Raw genomic sequence first — 13,692 nt, 5'->3', positions numbered from 1 at the left:
TTCTGTCCGCAGCTGGCAATGATGGAGAGCAATTCAGTAGAGATGTGTCTCTCTTCAGAAAAATACAATACAGTATCAGGATCTGATCTTTACAAATACTGATCATTAAGCTTCTCTTAAATAGGAAAGCTCCCCAGATATTTTCAAAATGCAATTTAGTTTTAAGAAAAAAAGATTTATCCCTAATTTTCCTGGACCACATTTGTGGCATAAAGCAAAATAAACCTGTACTTTCAATTTTATCAAATCTTGATAACACAGCGATGCACATATCTATCCTCATCCATCCAGCCTTTCTCGTATCTTCCAAAACGTGTTCCAAGTGAGCTGGGAACCTTCCTTTGCAAGTTCTGTCTTGTTTTTTGGGAACACGGATGACTGTTTTCTTAGTCCTGAGACACGATTGCGTACTGGCTGTTGACACATGTTGGGAGGAGCATAATTTTATATCTAAAACATGATAAGCACCCAAACAAACGGGGAAATATCAGACTTTGCTATTGGCCTCCACGCACAGATAAGCGTTTGCAGAAGGCAACTGAGGAACCCCAAACACCCCTATCTGCAGAACATTTGACTGGCTGCTCTCAAGTTGGGACTGTGTGCACTTGGGAACTTCCTGCAGCCACCCTGCCTGGGACACCTGCCTTGTCCTGCACTCAGCTGTTACCTAAAACATGCGCCACTCCCATAAGACTTCCTCCAGCTCCAGCCTTCATTTCACCCATGAGTGATCTTTCTATAATTGCAAATCAAGCGCGTTGACTTCATTCCTTTATAAACCTTCAATGCCTTCCCATTGCTCTTAGGATTAAAAAGAAACATCTTTTTAACCTGGTGTGTGAAAGCCTTCAGGTTCTTGATTGCACTTCCCTTCTGAGGCCTTCATCCCAACCTCCTCTTGGCAGTGGAAGGTCAGGCTCTGGAAATTTCTCCCGGTTGTCTGAATGTGCCTTCTCACTCGTGCCTCTATTTGCCCACACTTGTCCCTTAATATTTGCTGAATAGCTGTGTCAAAGAATGAATGAGTCAAACATCTCCTCACTCTCAGCCCAGATAAGCTCTTCTTAGTAATGACAATTCAGCAAAGTTTTGTCCCGTAAACCAAGAGGCTTGGCAAAATTTCATTGAATAAATATTTCTGGTCTCTGTGCTGAGACTATAGAAACTATTATCCTCAAAGCAATTCCTGGAAACCTGTATCTTTCACCTGATGTAGCTTATTACTTATGTAGAAAAACAAATACGTTTTTCCTAGGTTTCAGTTTTATCTTTAGAAAGGATAAGGAATTTGAGATCAATTTAATGTTTTTGTTAGATTCTCAACATAAATGGGAAGCTTTAGGAGCTTGGTGAGACAAAAGCTTCCCTTGCGGGCATGGTCTCATGGCAGTGAGCTCTCCTATGTCCTATCTCTGTTCATGCAGAGTACAATGGTTTGCTCATTTTCCTTTCCTTTTATTTTTACTCTCTTTCCAAAGCCTTTGCTAATTTTAGTGCACTAATTTTGTTTTTTTGTAAATATGATATGAGCCAGAAGTCTTTTTTTTTTTATAGGATATATGTGTGTATAATATATATATTTTGGAGACAGAGTCTCACTCTGTTGCCCGGGCTAGAGTGAGTGCCATGGCATCAGCCTCGCTCACAGCAACCTCAAACTCCTGGGCTCAAGCGATCCTCCTGCCTCAGCCTCCCGAGTAGCTGGGACTACAGGCATGTGCCACCATGCCCTGCTAATTTTTTCTCTATATATTTTTAGTTGTCCAGATAATTTCTTTCTATTTTTAGTAGAGACAGGGTCTCGCTCTTACTCAGGCTGATCTTGAACTCCTGACCTCGAGCGATCCTCCTGCCTCAGCCTCCCAGAGTGCTAGGATTACAGGCGTGAGCCACCGCGCCCGGCCTGTAGGATATAATTGACTTCAATATGTATCACAGTTGTGTTATCTTTGAGTTGGGAAATCAGAGTCCGGAGGGGTCCAGGATGGTGGTGGCTGAAGACAGGAAGCTGAATAATCATATTAATCTTGAAGCAGTGGTTCAAACTCAAGTCTAAAAATCTCCTAAGATTCATATTTCAGTGCACACTATGTTTCTTTAAATTACCGAAGCCATAAATACATCCTCTTTTTAAATTTATAATTCACACAAACATAAGTAAAAATTAAGAATCACACAAAACCCAGCTGCCTCGATGTATCTTTTTAATAGAGAAAAGAAAATTGATTTTTATTCATCTCTTTCTTTATATGTATTGATAAGAGTGTTGGCCTTTCATTCCCAGAAAGGTCCCGTTGAGTTCTGTAAGGATATGAAGATAAATCAACAACTATATCTTGTCTTGGAAATGTTTATGTTTCTACTTAATGAGGGCTTCCTAAAGTTGGGGTCAAGTTATAATGTGTGTAGTGTTGTTACTACTTGATTGAAAACTCAATGAAGCTCTAGAGTAAAAGGCTTAATTTTTAAAAAAGAGAAATAGGTACTTGCTAGAGTATGTTTTTGAAAGAAAATCACTTAATTCTCTTTTTTTTTTTTTAGTGTAAAGATCATGTTTTATTCATCTCATTTGCCTTTTCCCCCCACCCAAAAGTTCTGAATTCCACAGTACCAACGATTAGGCTTTGCTTCTGAGTGTGCACACGTAGAGAAACGTACATAAAAAGTCACTTGTCCTGTGTTCCCTGCTGACTCATGAAGAAGATGGAAACCATATTTCCTTGTCCTTGTCAGAAATCATTATCCTTTTTTGCAACTCGAACCTAAAAACTGCCCGCCCAGGGAAGCAGAATGAATGTGCTTGTAGAAAAATCTCATTCCGTCTAGCTGAGAAGTAATCCCAGCCATTTCTTGAAGAACCAGCCTTTGCTTTTGTATAGTCAGGCTTGGGTTTGCAGGAGGAAATCTTGAAGGAACAATAAACACATTCTTTATGCAGAAAGATTAAATAAATTCATCTCTAGTGTCAAGCTACTTTAAATCTGCTTTAATTTAATGCTCTACCATCGTGTCTTCTAATCTGCTATCTGCAGACTGTCTAACTTCATTCCCAAGAGGTAGTATCAGGGCACAAAACTCAAAAATTCTGGGATTTCTTAGTAACTGACATTGATAATTGCCCTCTAAATCAGATTTTGGTTACTCCTAAAAATTAATAAATGTTCTTTACCAGTTCTGGATGCTTTGATGCTCATTCTTCTAAAGTGATATTTATGACTTTGCAAATTTTGTTGTATTTACCTAAAAAGTTACTGAAAGAAGCAGAGTTATTGCCCAGATATGCATTTATAGATTCATGCTCCAGTGATATCTCAGTATATTGAATTTTCCGAAGGCAAAGTTGGCAGAGTCTGGTAAAATTTAACTTGGTGATGGTTCTTGCCCTGGCTAGAACTTACACATTTCCGCCCAGAGTGGTTCATTCCGTCTCTTCCTGCAAGTCTTGGCTCAAATTCACCTCCTCATTGTGCCACCCTATTACTGTGATATGTCCCTCACTCTCCATCCCATTTCCCCCTTGCACTGTTTTACTTTTTTTTTTTTTTCTTTCCACAGTATTTATTTACAATCTTCTAACATACTACATATTTATTTTCTTCTTTATGGTCCGTCTCCAGGCTTGCTAGCTCCACGAGGGTGGGCTTTTGTGTCTGTTTTGCTTATTGACGTACTCCCAGACCCTAGAACAGTGCTCTGCACATAGTAAGTGCTCAGTTAATACTTGCGCCATGAATAATTCACATCATTGCAAAACTAGAAACCCAAGAGTAATAAAAGCTAAAATAATATTTCTACAGTTCCTCTCGTTCCTTAGTCTTTGCAAATAAAACACATTTGTGGGGACCGTACATGGATTGCTGTAGTTGGAAAAGAATGTAGAAAAATGTGTTTTTCTGTATGTCTATGTGTTTCACCAAAATGCACAACTTTCCTTCTTTGGGGTAGCTTTGGAGACTTAGACATGAGATATGGGTTTCCTGTGAATATATGCCACGTAAATTTCAGTGATGAATACAGGACATAAATTAATTGGATTCAGTTAATTTACCCAAGAGAACTCATCGACTTAAAAATAAAAGATGATCAGACTATTTCGGTGTGATTTAGGTAAAACCTTTGCTTTTGTTTTATTATCATATACAGTTATGGATAAGAATTCTTGACCACAATACCCACTCGTGTCACTCGAAGCTGGCTTTGTCTGTATTCTTTCAGCTATGCTCTTTACAGAGAATTGTATAGACTGACTCGTCTCAGAGTGGATCCAGCCAAAGAGTTTGTAACAAGGGAAAAGATTTAAGTCTAAAAATAGTTTGTGCCACTCTTGATATTTACCCATTGAAGCTAGCGCACCCCGAAGCCTGCCCCTTGACTTTTAGGGTGAGTGGAGCTCTAGCTCTGGCCCAGGTCTCTGCCCCCAACAGCCAGAGGGAGCCAAATGAGGATGTTGATGAGATTTCACTTTTGACTTGTGTGCATAGATTCCCTTGAAAACTTTTTTCTTTTTTTACGTGGCAATCTATGGGAGGTCAAGGGCAAAGCCTGAGAAGTTAAGATCATCAGCTATTGTTGGCTTCAAGGGAAAGGTGTGCTTCAGGTCAAATAGTCAATCAGGAACCGGCAGGTTTGCCTAAGGGCAGATTCTTGGCCTGCAGCTGGCTTGGAATATCTGATGAAAATGTCATGTCTTTATTCCGCAGATTGATACCCTTTGAAAGGCTGCTGACAAATCTGGGTTAAGTCAGACCATAACCTTGTGTGCTTTTTCTCTCTCACCTCCAAGGCAGAACAATGACTTTGCAATACAGAACTATAATCTCGCCTAACCTACTCTCAGCTCACACTAAGACAAAAAGGGACCTACAATAAACATTTGATTTTTTTTTTAAGAGAATTAAATCGTTTATTCGTTACACATGGTAATGGCTGATACACAAGCTTCATTCCCATCTACAATTTTATCTGGTACCATTATTCAATGTAGATACATTGCAGAGGATATGCCAACAAGCATCTTTATAACCGATAATTTTCCTTGGATGGCCCCTTTTAATGGTGAACTTTAGGTCACAAGAGTAACTGTCAGTTCAACTACACCAAGGTTTCTGAAGACAGTGGCTTCTCCACCCAAGCAGGTTGTAAATGGATTTCATGTAGAACCTGGCATCACCCCGAAGGAATTCTGTCTTCCTACCCTTCAGGATTCCAAAGGAGAAGCAGACATATTAACTTATATGAAATACAAAGAGATAAGTACTGTAGTAGGTATGTGAAAGGTATACAGAAGGCACAATGGTGATGAAGGAAGGGGTAGGCAACTTGACCTAGAAGCAGTCATTGAATGTCATCACAGGTCACAGCATGTGGGGAGGAGGGTGGGACTAAGGAGTGGCAAGGCATGATAGGCAGTATGACTGTGGCATAGGATGTATTAGAGAAGTCATGACATGATTTCAGAGTAGACAAAAGTAAAACCATGTAAAAGCATTTTGGACATTTTAGAGCAATGTCACATCCGTTAATATTTCTATAGTCTATAGAGCCTATAATCCACTTTGTAACATTAATGACATTCATATTTAAATCAACAAGGTAGTTGGCTGGTAATGAAGATTATATACTGTATACAGAAGTATATCCATCTTGTCTTTGTTCTGGGCGAGGTGGCTCATGCTTGTAATCCTGGCACTCTGAGAGGCTGAAGCCGGAGGATCGCTTGAGGCCAGGAGTTCAAGACCATCCGTACAAAAAATGGAAAAATCAGCCGGGCGTGGTGGTGCATGCCTGTAGTCCCAGCTACTCGGGAGGCCGAGGCAGGAGGATCGCTTGAGCCCAGGAGTTTGAGGTTGCTGTGAGCTATGATCACACCACTGCTCTCTAGCCCAAGTGACAGAGCGAGACTCTGTCTGCAAACAACAACAACAACAACAACAAAATGATCTTGTCTTTGTATGATTCAATGTTTATATTTCCTCATATATTGTCTTGTACATTTGTGTTCTCAGCCACTTTTCTATATCAGATTTTAGGATTCTAAGACACAGGAAGATTAAATGTCCTTTTGGGCAGCTGGAACTACAGAATAAGTCAGTCGAAGTGGGAAGACAAAGAATAACCGTGTAATATGCCAAAGATCTTACAGTACATCCTATCTTTATGCAGTTAGGGGAATATAGCTGCTGGCATGAAACAAAGTAGGCAGACGGTAATTAGTAATTAGATGGGAAAGGCGTCGTCTGCTTCAAGCGTGCAGTGACTTTTTGGGGGAAGTACTCTGGATATTTCAACCTCTAAAGCAGACGCACTATTTTTTCCTTTATCTTCTCACGATCTTTTCTCTCTCTAAAAAAATCAAGCCGTTATAAATATGACTTTAAAAAAGGAATACTCTCTTGCACAAAAGGTGGGCTGCGAGTGTAAGTGATTTACATTCTCGAATGTCAGAAATAATGATGGGGTGTGAGAGGAGCTAGAAAAAGTGGCGATTAAAAACTACTCCTGTTAGAAAGGAGCAACTGGGAAACAGTGTGACATTCTAGGTAAGAATACAACGTAGTCATTGACAGCCCAAGCTCTGCCACCCTGGGGCCTAAGTTTAAATCCCAGCGCTATCTCTTAAAAGCTGTGGATTCTTGTACAACACACTTAATCTTGTTCCTTAGTTTCTCTGCAAAATGGGGATGATGGTGGGGTTTTAAAAAAGGGTAATAAGATATTGTGTATGTGTGTGTGTGTATATATATATCACACACATATATGTATCAAGTTCTTGGAACAGTGCCTGGAATATAGCAAGTGCTCAGCTTAATAAAAAGTTATTCTCACTTTGACCAAATTAAAACACAGTCTATTTTAATGCCCGAAGCAATGCACAGTTGTGCCTTCTAAGTTGGGCCTCGACTTTGTGTCTATAGTGAAGCAGTAAGTTCTTACAGGGGACCTATGTGAAGAGTTGCAACCTGTGGATGTTCAGTAAATCCCTTTTTTTCTTTTTTTTTTTGAGACAGAGTCTCCTCTGTTGCCCGGGCTAGAGTGAGTTTTGTGGCGTCAGCCTCGCTCACAGCAACCTCAGACTCCTGGGCTCAAGCAATCCTCCTGCCTCAGCCTCCCGAGTAGCTGGGACTACAGGCATGCGCCACCATGCCCGGCTAATTTTTTTTCTATATATAGTTTTAGTTGTCCAGATAATTTCTTTCTATTTTTAGTAGAGACGGGGTCTGGCTCTTGCTCAGGCTGGTCTCGAACTCCTGACCTCGAGGGATCCTCCCGCCTCGGCCTCCCAGAGTGCTGGGATTACAGGCGTGAGCCACCGCGCCCGGCCTTTGATTTTATTTTCTAGCTTTTTTGACAGTTGTCTATGAAGCAGTAAGTGTAGACGAAAACCCTACATAAATAAAAGGTAGTTGCAATCTGCAACAGAAATGGATCCTCTTCCAATTTAAACGTTCAGCCCTTGAGCACAGAGAAAGTGCTGAGAAACGTGGATATGTTTATGCTTGTTTATATAGTTGTCTGTGCAGCTGTTATTTTTCTCGGTTTTGATTGAAATCTAGGAAAATTCTCTCGTCTGATCTGGACTTAATCTTGTCAACCTGAAATCCGGTTTTCATTCCATTGTGAATAATCAGATCCTTTTTATAGTACTTTTTCGCTTCTGGTTTTAGTCTCCAGCCCTCAGATAAATCTATTATCTATAAGCCATTTGGGGCTTCTTTAGGCCGAAGAGAAGCGGCGAACAGATTTTTATAATCGCTAGAGTGTGACTTATGGAAGGGCTGTTGTTAATCCATGGGGGAAGGACGGGTGGCTTCGGCATTTGGGTCATTTTGTGATGAAACCTAACTGCATCACGTGACCAGGAACTGCCGCACCCCAGATTCCATTTATTAATATTATGTTTACATTCAGCAAAAACAGGATGACTATAAGGCAGAAATTTTTTTAACAAGGGATTCCTAAGTTGAAAAGAAGTTTAAAATAGAAGATCCCTAAGGTCCATTCCCAATTCTGAGATTTTACATTAATATATCTACGGTCAGCAGGCCACTGGAGTGGATGAGAAGATTTTCAAAAAAGGTGTCAGCTTTGACACAAGCCCATAATTGTACTTCAGGCCCAAGAAAATTTCATATTCAGGAAAATAAATTACTGATGCGTCGTTTATGCTATGTAGATTTTAAGGCCGTAAGAGGTCAAGTTTAGTCTGGTGACAGGAGAGTCACTCAGCTACTCTTATTTAATAGGCATTTGAGAATTGCAGTACGCTTTCATCGTCATTATTATCTTTTATAATACTCTTAATAAGTGAGCATTGCCCCACTGGAAATTCAGATGATACCTTTCCATTTCTTAGAGTACAAGGTGTTCCTTCGTGGCAAGCAGTGAGACGGAATTGAATTCCTGCTGGAACTATTTTCTGGTTTCTATTTCTACATGCTGCCTCTCTTATTCAGGACTCAGGGTTTCCAATGGCCAGTGGAGTTTTAATATTTTGCTATGACAAATTATAATACGGTAGCTGCCGTGTCATACAAGACAGCTACCTGGAAGTTCCAACTTGGCATGATGATCAGCAGTGGGGAATCAAGATGAGCATAGTGGGAGCAGTTCTCTCAAAACAAAACGGAAGCTGGAAAGTAGTTTTCAATGCAGAACTCATTGCTGGTTTGCTTTCAGATGGGAGATTTGTCTAAGTTGGATCACTGGTAAGTTTTTTGCCAAATTCTTAATCAGGGGTGGTGGCAAGCTTTCGTTGATTCGAAGGAGATAAGAAACTGAATGAAAGAAAGGATGGATTTTAAGTCTTCGATTTAGTAGCCTGTGCAGTCTGTAGTTCTAACTGTGAAATTGATTCCTCCTGATCGTTTTATTGAACCATATCTGCTAGAACAAAGGGACGATGCTCTTGCCCCTACGATGCTGTGCTTTAGGGATATGTGACAAGACAGTTCAGGACACTGAACCCCAAACATCGGCTTTTCTGAAATGATGCCACGATTGGCCTGGCAGTTTGGTGTCCTTTTCCCAGCACAGGAGCATGTTCATTGGTAAAGTTGGTCCCCTCCATGGCTCTTGCGAAGAGCCGTGGTTTGCACACACTCCTGCAGCTGCAGATGGGGACTATGGGGACTCTGCCAGAGTGTGTCGCATGAGAGATCTAGAATCCAACTTCTGCCACCTCTGCCCTGTGGAATAGAAATCATGCATGTCACGTTCTCTGTGGACGTATCTTTGTTATTCTATCCTGCCCCTCCCGCCGCACCACCCCCTGCTCAAAGTCTTGCGTTGCCCTCCGTGAGTCCAACCAGCAGCTCTGCAGCTGTTTTTCTAGGGGCACTAGCAGTCACCCCCCCCCACAACACACCCCCAAGGGACATGATCGTATACACGTGATTCAGTCTAGTCTTCCTTATTTAAAAAGAAGAAAATGAAGCCATACATTTTAGTATTGTAATTATGGTGGCACATGCCTGTAGTCCCAGCTACTCGGGAGGCTGAGGCAGGAGGATCGCTTGAGCCCAGGAGTCTGAGGTTGCTGTGAGCGAGGCTGACGCCACGGCACTCTAGCCTGGGAGACAGAGTGAGACTCTGTCCAAAAAAAAAAAAAAAAAAAAAAGTCTTGGGGAATCATCAAGAATGTGACAGAATCCCGCCCCGGCTCAAACTCCAAGAGCACAACCTCAGTATCCTTCTCAAGAAAATCCTGCTTTATATTCTTCCCCAATTTTAACCACCGCAGATGTACATTGAATGTCACACTGGCAAAAAGTGATGTGTTAATTTCCTTTAGTCTCTGGGTCCCCCCACCTTGTTCGTGCCCTTAAAATCACTTTTAGAACCATGAGTTGTTTCTTGAGTTGAATAATCAGCAAGTGAACTAGAGGAGACATCTGAAAAGAGGGGTGGCCTGGCCAGGTGACATTCTGTTTCAGCCTCAGACGCTTTGTCCTGGAACGTGACAACTTCCTACGCACCAGGGAGATGGGCATTAGCCCAAGCAGGAGGTGCTGCGAGTCCTGTCTTCTTTTTTCCCCCTGAAGCTTGATTTTCACTTTCACAGCTCCTTGGATCTGACACATGTACAGCGGCCACAAACAAGGTCATGGAGAAAAAGCAGGAAAGAGTCAGGAAGGCATTCAGGCCGCAATTATCCCCTGTTGAAACACCACCCACATAAAAGTTTCCTCATTAGCAAACAAACCTGTTGTCCCTTGAAGGAGTACAGAGATCTTGATGTCCGGGCTAAGGAGGCTCAAGCTAAGTACTGGTTTCAGTGAAATCCCACAAGCTAAGACAAACGCATTTGAATTTAGATACACTCTTTTAAGAGTGTTAATGGGTAGAACAGTAAGTACAAATCATAAGCAGGGACTTGCTCATCTACTCTAAGAATTAAAAAAAAAAAGCATCTTTTAGGAATGTTTTGCAATGAGGTGGTGTGAGACAGAAATCCAGATCTCCAAGGATAGAGGATAAAGCCACTATTCATTTTTGTGAATTATGAACTAATTTCCATTATTTACCTTGATGACAGAAATGGAAGGGGAAACAAGGATATAATACAATCATGACAAACTCAAAGCACCTCATATCTCATTTGGGTTGTCTTCATTTGGTAGATTAACTAGCACTCATAACTCCAGAATCACATCCTGAAAAGTACTTATTAAGTACCTTGTAATTAAGGGTTGTGCTATGTAATGTACATTTAAAATTTATTAAACAAGAAGAGTCCATGCCATCTCGAAATTATCAATTATCTGATGATAAAACAGGGTAGCGTGAGCATTATACCCAGCTGTGGAGGCCTGCCACAGTATGAAGTATTATTGGATTACCATCGACCCATCAGGGAAATAATCTATCCACGTTAAATACTAAGTGGGCAAGTGGCAACTCATTATTCATCTTGACTATAATTGAACATTTACCAGAGATGCCAGGAAGGAAAGGCAATTTTAATTCACTTAGGTTGCCCGATTCATCAGAGAAAATCTTATCTTCTAAACAAAATGGCAGAACAACAATACACTGAACCATACATGATACATGTTAATTACTCAATTGAGGAGGTGCACCTTCTTGCTCCCTTAGCAACTCTCTCTTATAGAAGACGCCTCAGTTTAATTCTAAACTAACCAAAGCATTAGTTGAATTTCACCACAGTGGAAGATTTATATGGTATACAACAAGCAACTTATTTTTAGAGTAACATTTAAACAAATACCAATTCCCATCATTAACTGCCTATGGCCTAGATACAACCTATACAATTAACTTATGTTTACCTGCTTGGTTGGTCGCGGCCATGACAATTAGGGTAGTCGTGACCAACATACAACATGCAGGTAGGTCATTCGGAGTCGCCAGTGTCATCCAACTCGCTCTCCTCTCTTCTGGAGAATGAAGACACTGAGCTCCACCTCTGAGGTTCCGTGCAATTACCGAATTCTGTGCCTTCAGTCTGATCCACTTGGTTGCCTTGGCTGCTGCCTTGATGGATAGTAAAGAGAGCTTTGCAAACACACAGGGAAGATTTTTATTCTTTTCTTGGTTCTTAAGGCACATGACTCTGCTCTTAATGGCTGGCATGATAGACTTGTGTGAAGGCATTTATTTAACTTGGTTGATTCATAATTGCAAGTAATAATGTTAATCCCACCGTCACCAAAATCTGAATTATATTGGTCAAGAGAAATGAGGATAAGGAATGATAAGGAAGCGTTTTCAGTGGTTTATTATAGTTAATTTGTGTTCTTAAGGAGCCAAAGAGGGGGTCTGGATGAAAGCGTTCCAGGTCCAGGAATTGGGACAGTTGGAATGTGAAAGTGGAGAGATTGTTCATTTTTTTTTCACTTTTAAACACATTACACAATATTCATGTATAATAGGCGGGCTTAAAGATTTCTTTCTTTCTTTTTTTTTTTTTTTTTGTTAAGACAGGGTCTTGCTCTGTCTCTCTGGCTAGAGTACCGTGGCACCAGCCTCACTCACAGCAACCTCAAATTCCTGGGCTCAAGCGATCCTCCTGCCTCAGCCTCCCAAATGGCTGGGACTACAGGCATGCGCCACCACACTTCGATAATTTTTCTATTTTTTCTTAAATGCCTGTAAGATAACATATCAAGTACTCCTCTTTTTCTCCTGAAAGTTTACCACAAGAGAGCAGGGAGATCCGAGACTACTTAATCTCTAAGGCTGTGTTTCTTTATTTTTAAAATAAAGATAATACTTTACCTGTACCATGAGGGGATCAGGAGGAATAAATAGTAAAGTTTTTCAGCATGATGTCAACCCATAGGAATCACTACAAATTCTAATGCTGTGATTATAGTCACTTACTACTTTTATAATGTAAAAAAAAAGAATATGTACTATTTCCTATTAGTATTGACTGCATTAACTTGATAGAATTGTTTTTAGCAAGTCATTGCTTACCTGTGCATAAATAGAAAGAGTAATTCTGATTGTTAAGTAATTTAATTCCATGCCCTTGCGAAATTCGGAGGAGAAATAAAGCGATATGAATAAATAAATATACATGTCCAAAGTGCTTTCTTTCCGAAAGGTTCAATAGTTAAAGTTTCCATAAAGTTGTTTCACTTTTCCACTTCTCTTTGGAGTATAGAAATACTTTGTCCTTCTGAAGGGAGAAAATATACTTGTTTTCAATATTGTATTCTCTGGTTATTATTAATGTATTTATCACCAGGAAAGTTACAACTTCCTTTCAATGTTCACTAACTGTTCGTTCACTGTTAGTGTTTGGTGAACATCAACTGTACACAGATGTGTAGTTATTTTCTCCCATCAGAAAATTTGACAGGACAAGACCCTATTCATTCAACAAATATTTATTAAGCACCTACTGTGTGCCAGATGTTGGGTGTCCAAGAGAGGAGTTTGCAAACCTCAGTGGAAGTGATCTATTCAACATTTATTTATAGGCTGATTTCTGGAATTATTGCTCGATTTGGTGGTATTCTCCAAGTAGGTCACTTGCATTCATTTAAGCAAGAATGTTGCTTGTGCAGATAGAATAAGATCCCTTATGAGTCAGCAGTACGTGTTCAGCAGTTGGGGGAAAAATATGAAGCATTTTTCAAATAGTACTCTTTAGGTTAACACATTCTGCTTTTGGTATTACGTCTTGTAACTTATTTTCCACCCTTTCCCTATTGATCTATGAGTGGCTAATACTCATTTTAAGCGAAACGTTGCTTTCTCACGAGGTATGCTCAAATGTTTAAATTATGTACAAGGCCTCTATTGCTGTCTACTGAATCATAGTTCTCTAGAAGCTTGCTGAGTTGTTTTTTTTTTTTTTTTAAGGGGGAGATGTGCATTATCAGTTTACTTCTATTTAATTTTTTTTTTTTTTTTTTTGAGACAGTCTCGCTTTGTTGCCCGGGCTAGAGTGAGTGCCGTGGCGTCAGCCTCGCTCACAGCAACCTCAAACTCCTGGGCTCAAGCCATCCTCCTGCCTCAGCCTCCCGAGTAGCTGGGACTACAGGCATGCGCCACCATGCCCAGCTAATTTTTTCTATATAGATTTTTAGTTGGCCAGATAATTTCTTTCTATCTATTTTTAGTAGAGATGGGGTCTTGTTCTTGCTCAGGCTGATCTCAAACTCCTGACCTCGAGCAATCCTCCCTCCTCGGCCTCCCAGAGTGCTAGGATTACAGGCG

The 13,692-nt window shown here is 40.5% G+C and overlaps 1 protein-coding gene across 3 annotated transcripts in view; it reads left to right on the top strand.

Annotated features, from left to right (window-relative positions):
• Positions 1 to 13,692, top strand: part of ELOVL6 (ELOVL fatty acid elongase 6) — a 79,842-nt gene that overhangs the window by 49,310 nt on the left and 16,840 nt on the right. The window lies entirely within an intron of this gene.

The sequence above is a fragment of the Lemur catta genome, chromosome 26 (genome assembly GCF_020740605.2).
Source record: "Lemur catta isolate mLemCat1 chromosome 26, mLemCat1.pri, whole genome shotgun sequence".
NCBI classification, from domain to species: domain Eukaryota; kingdom Metazoa; phylum Chordata; class Mammalia; order Primates; family Lemuridae; genus Lemur; species Lemur catta.
This window is presented reverse-complemented; position numbering and strand designations above follow the sequence as displayed.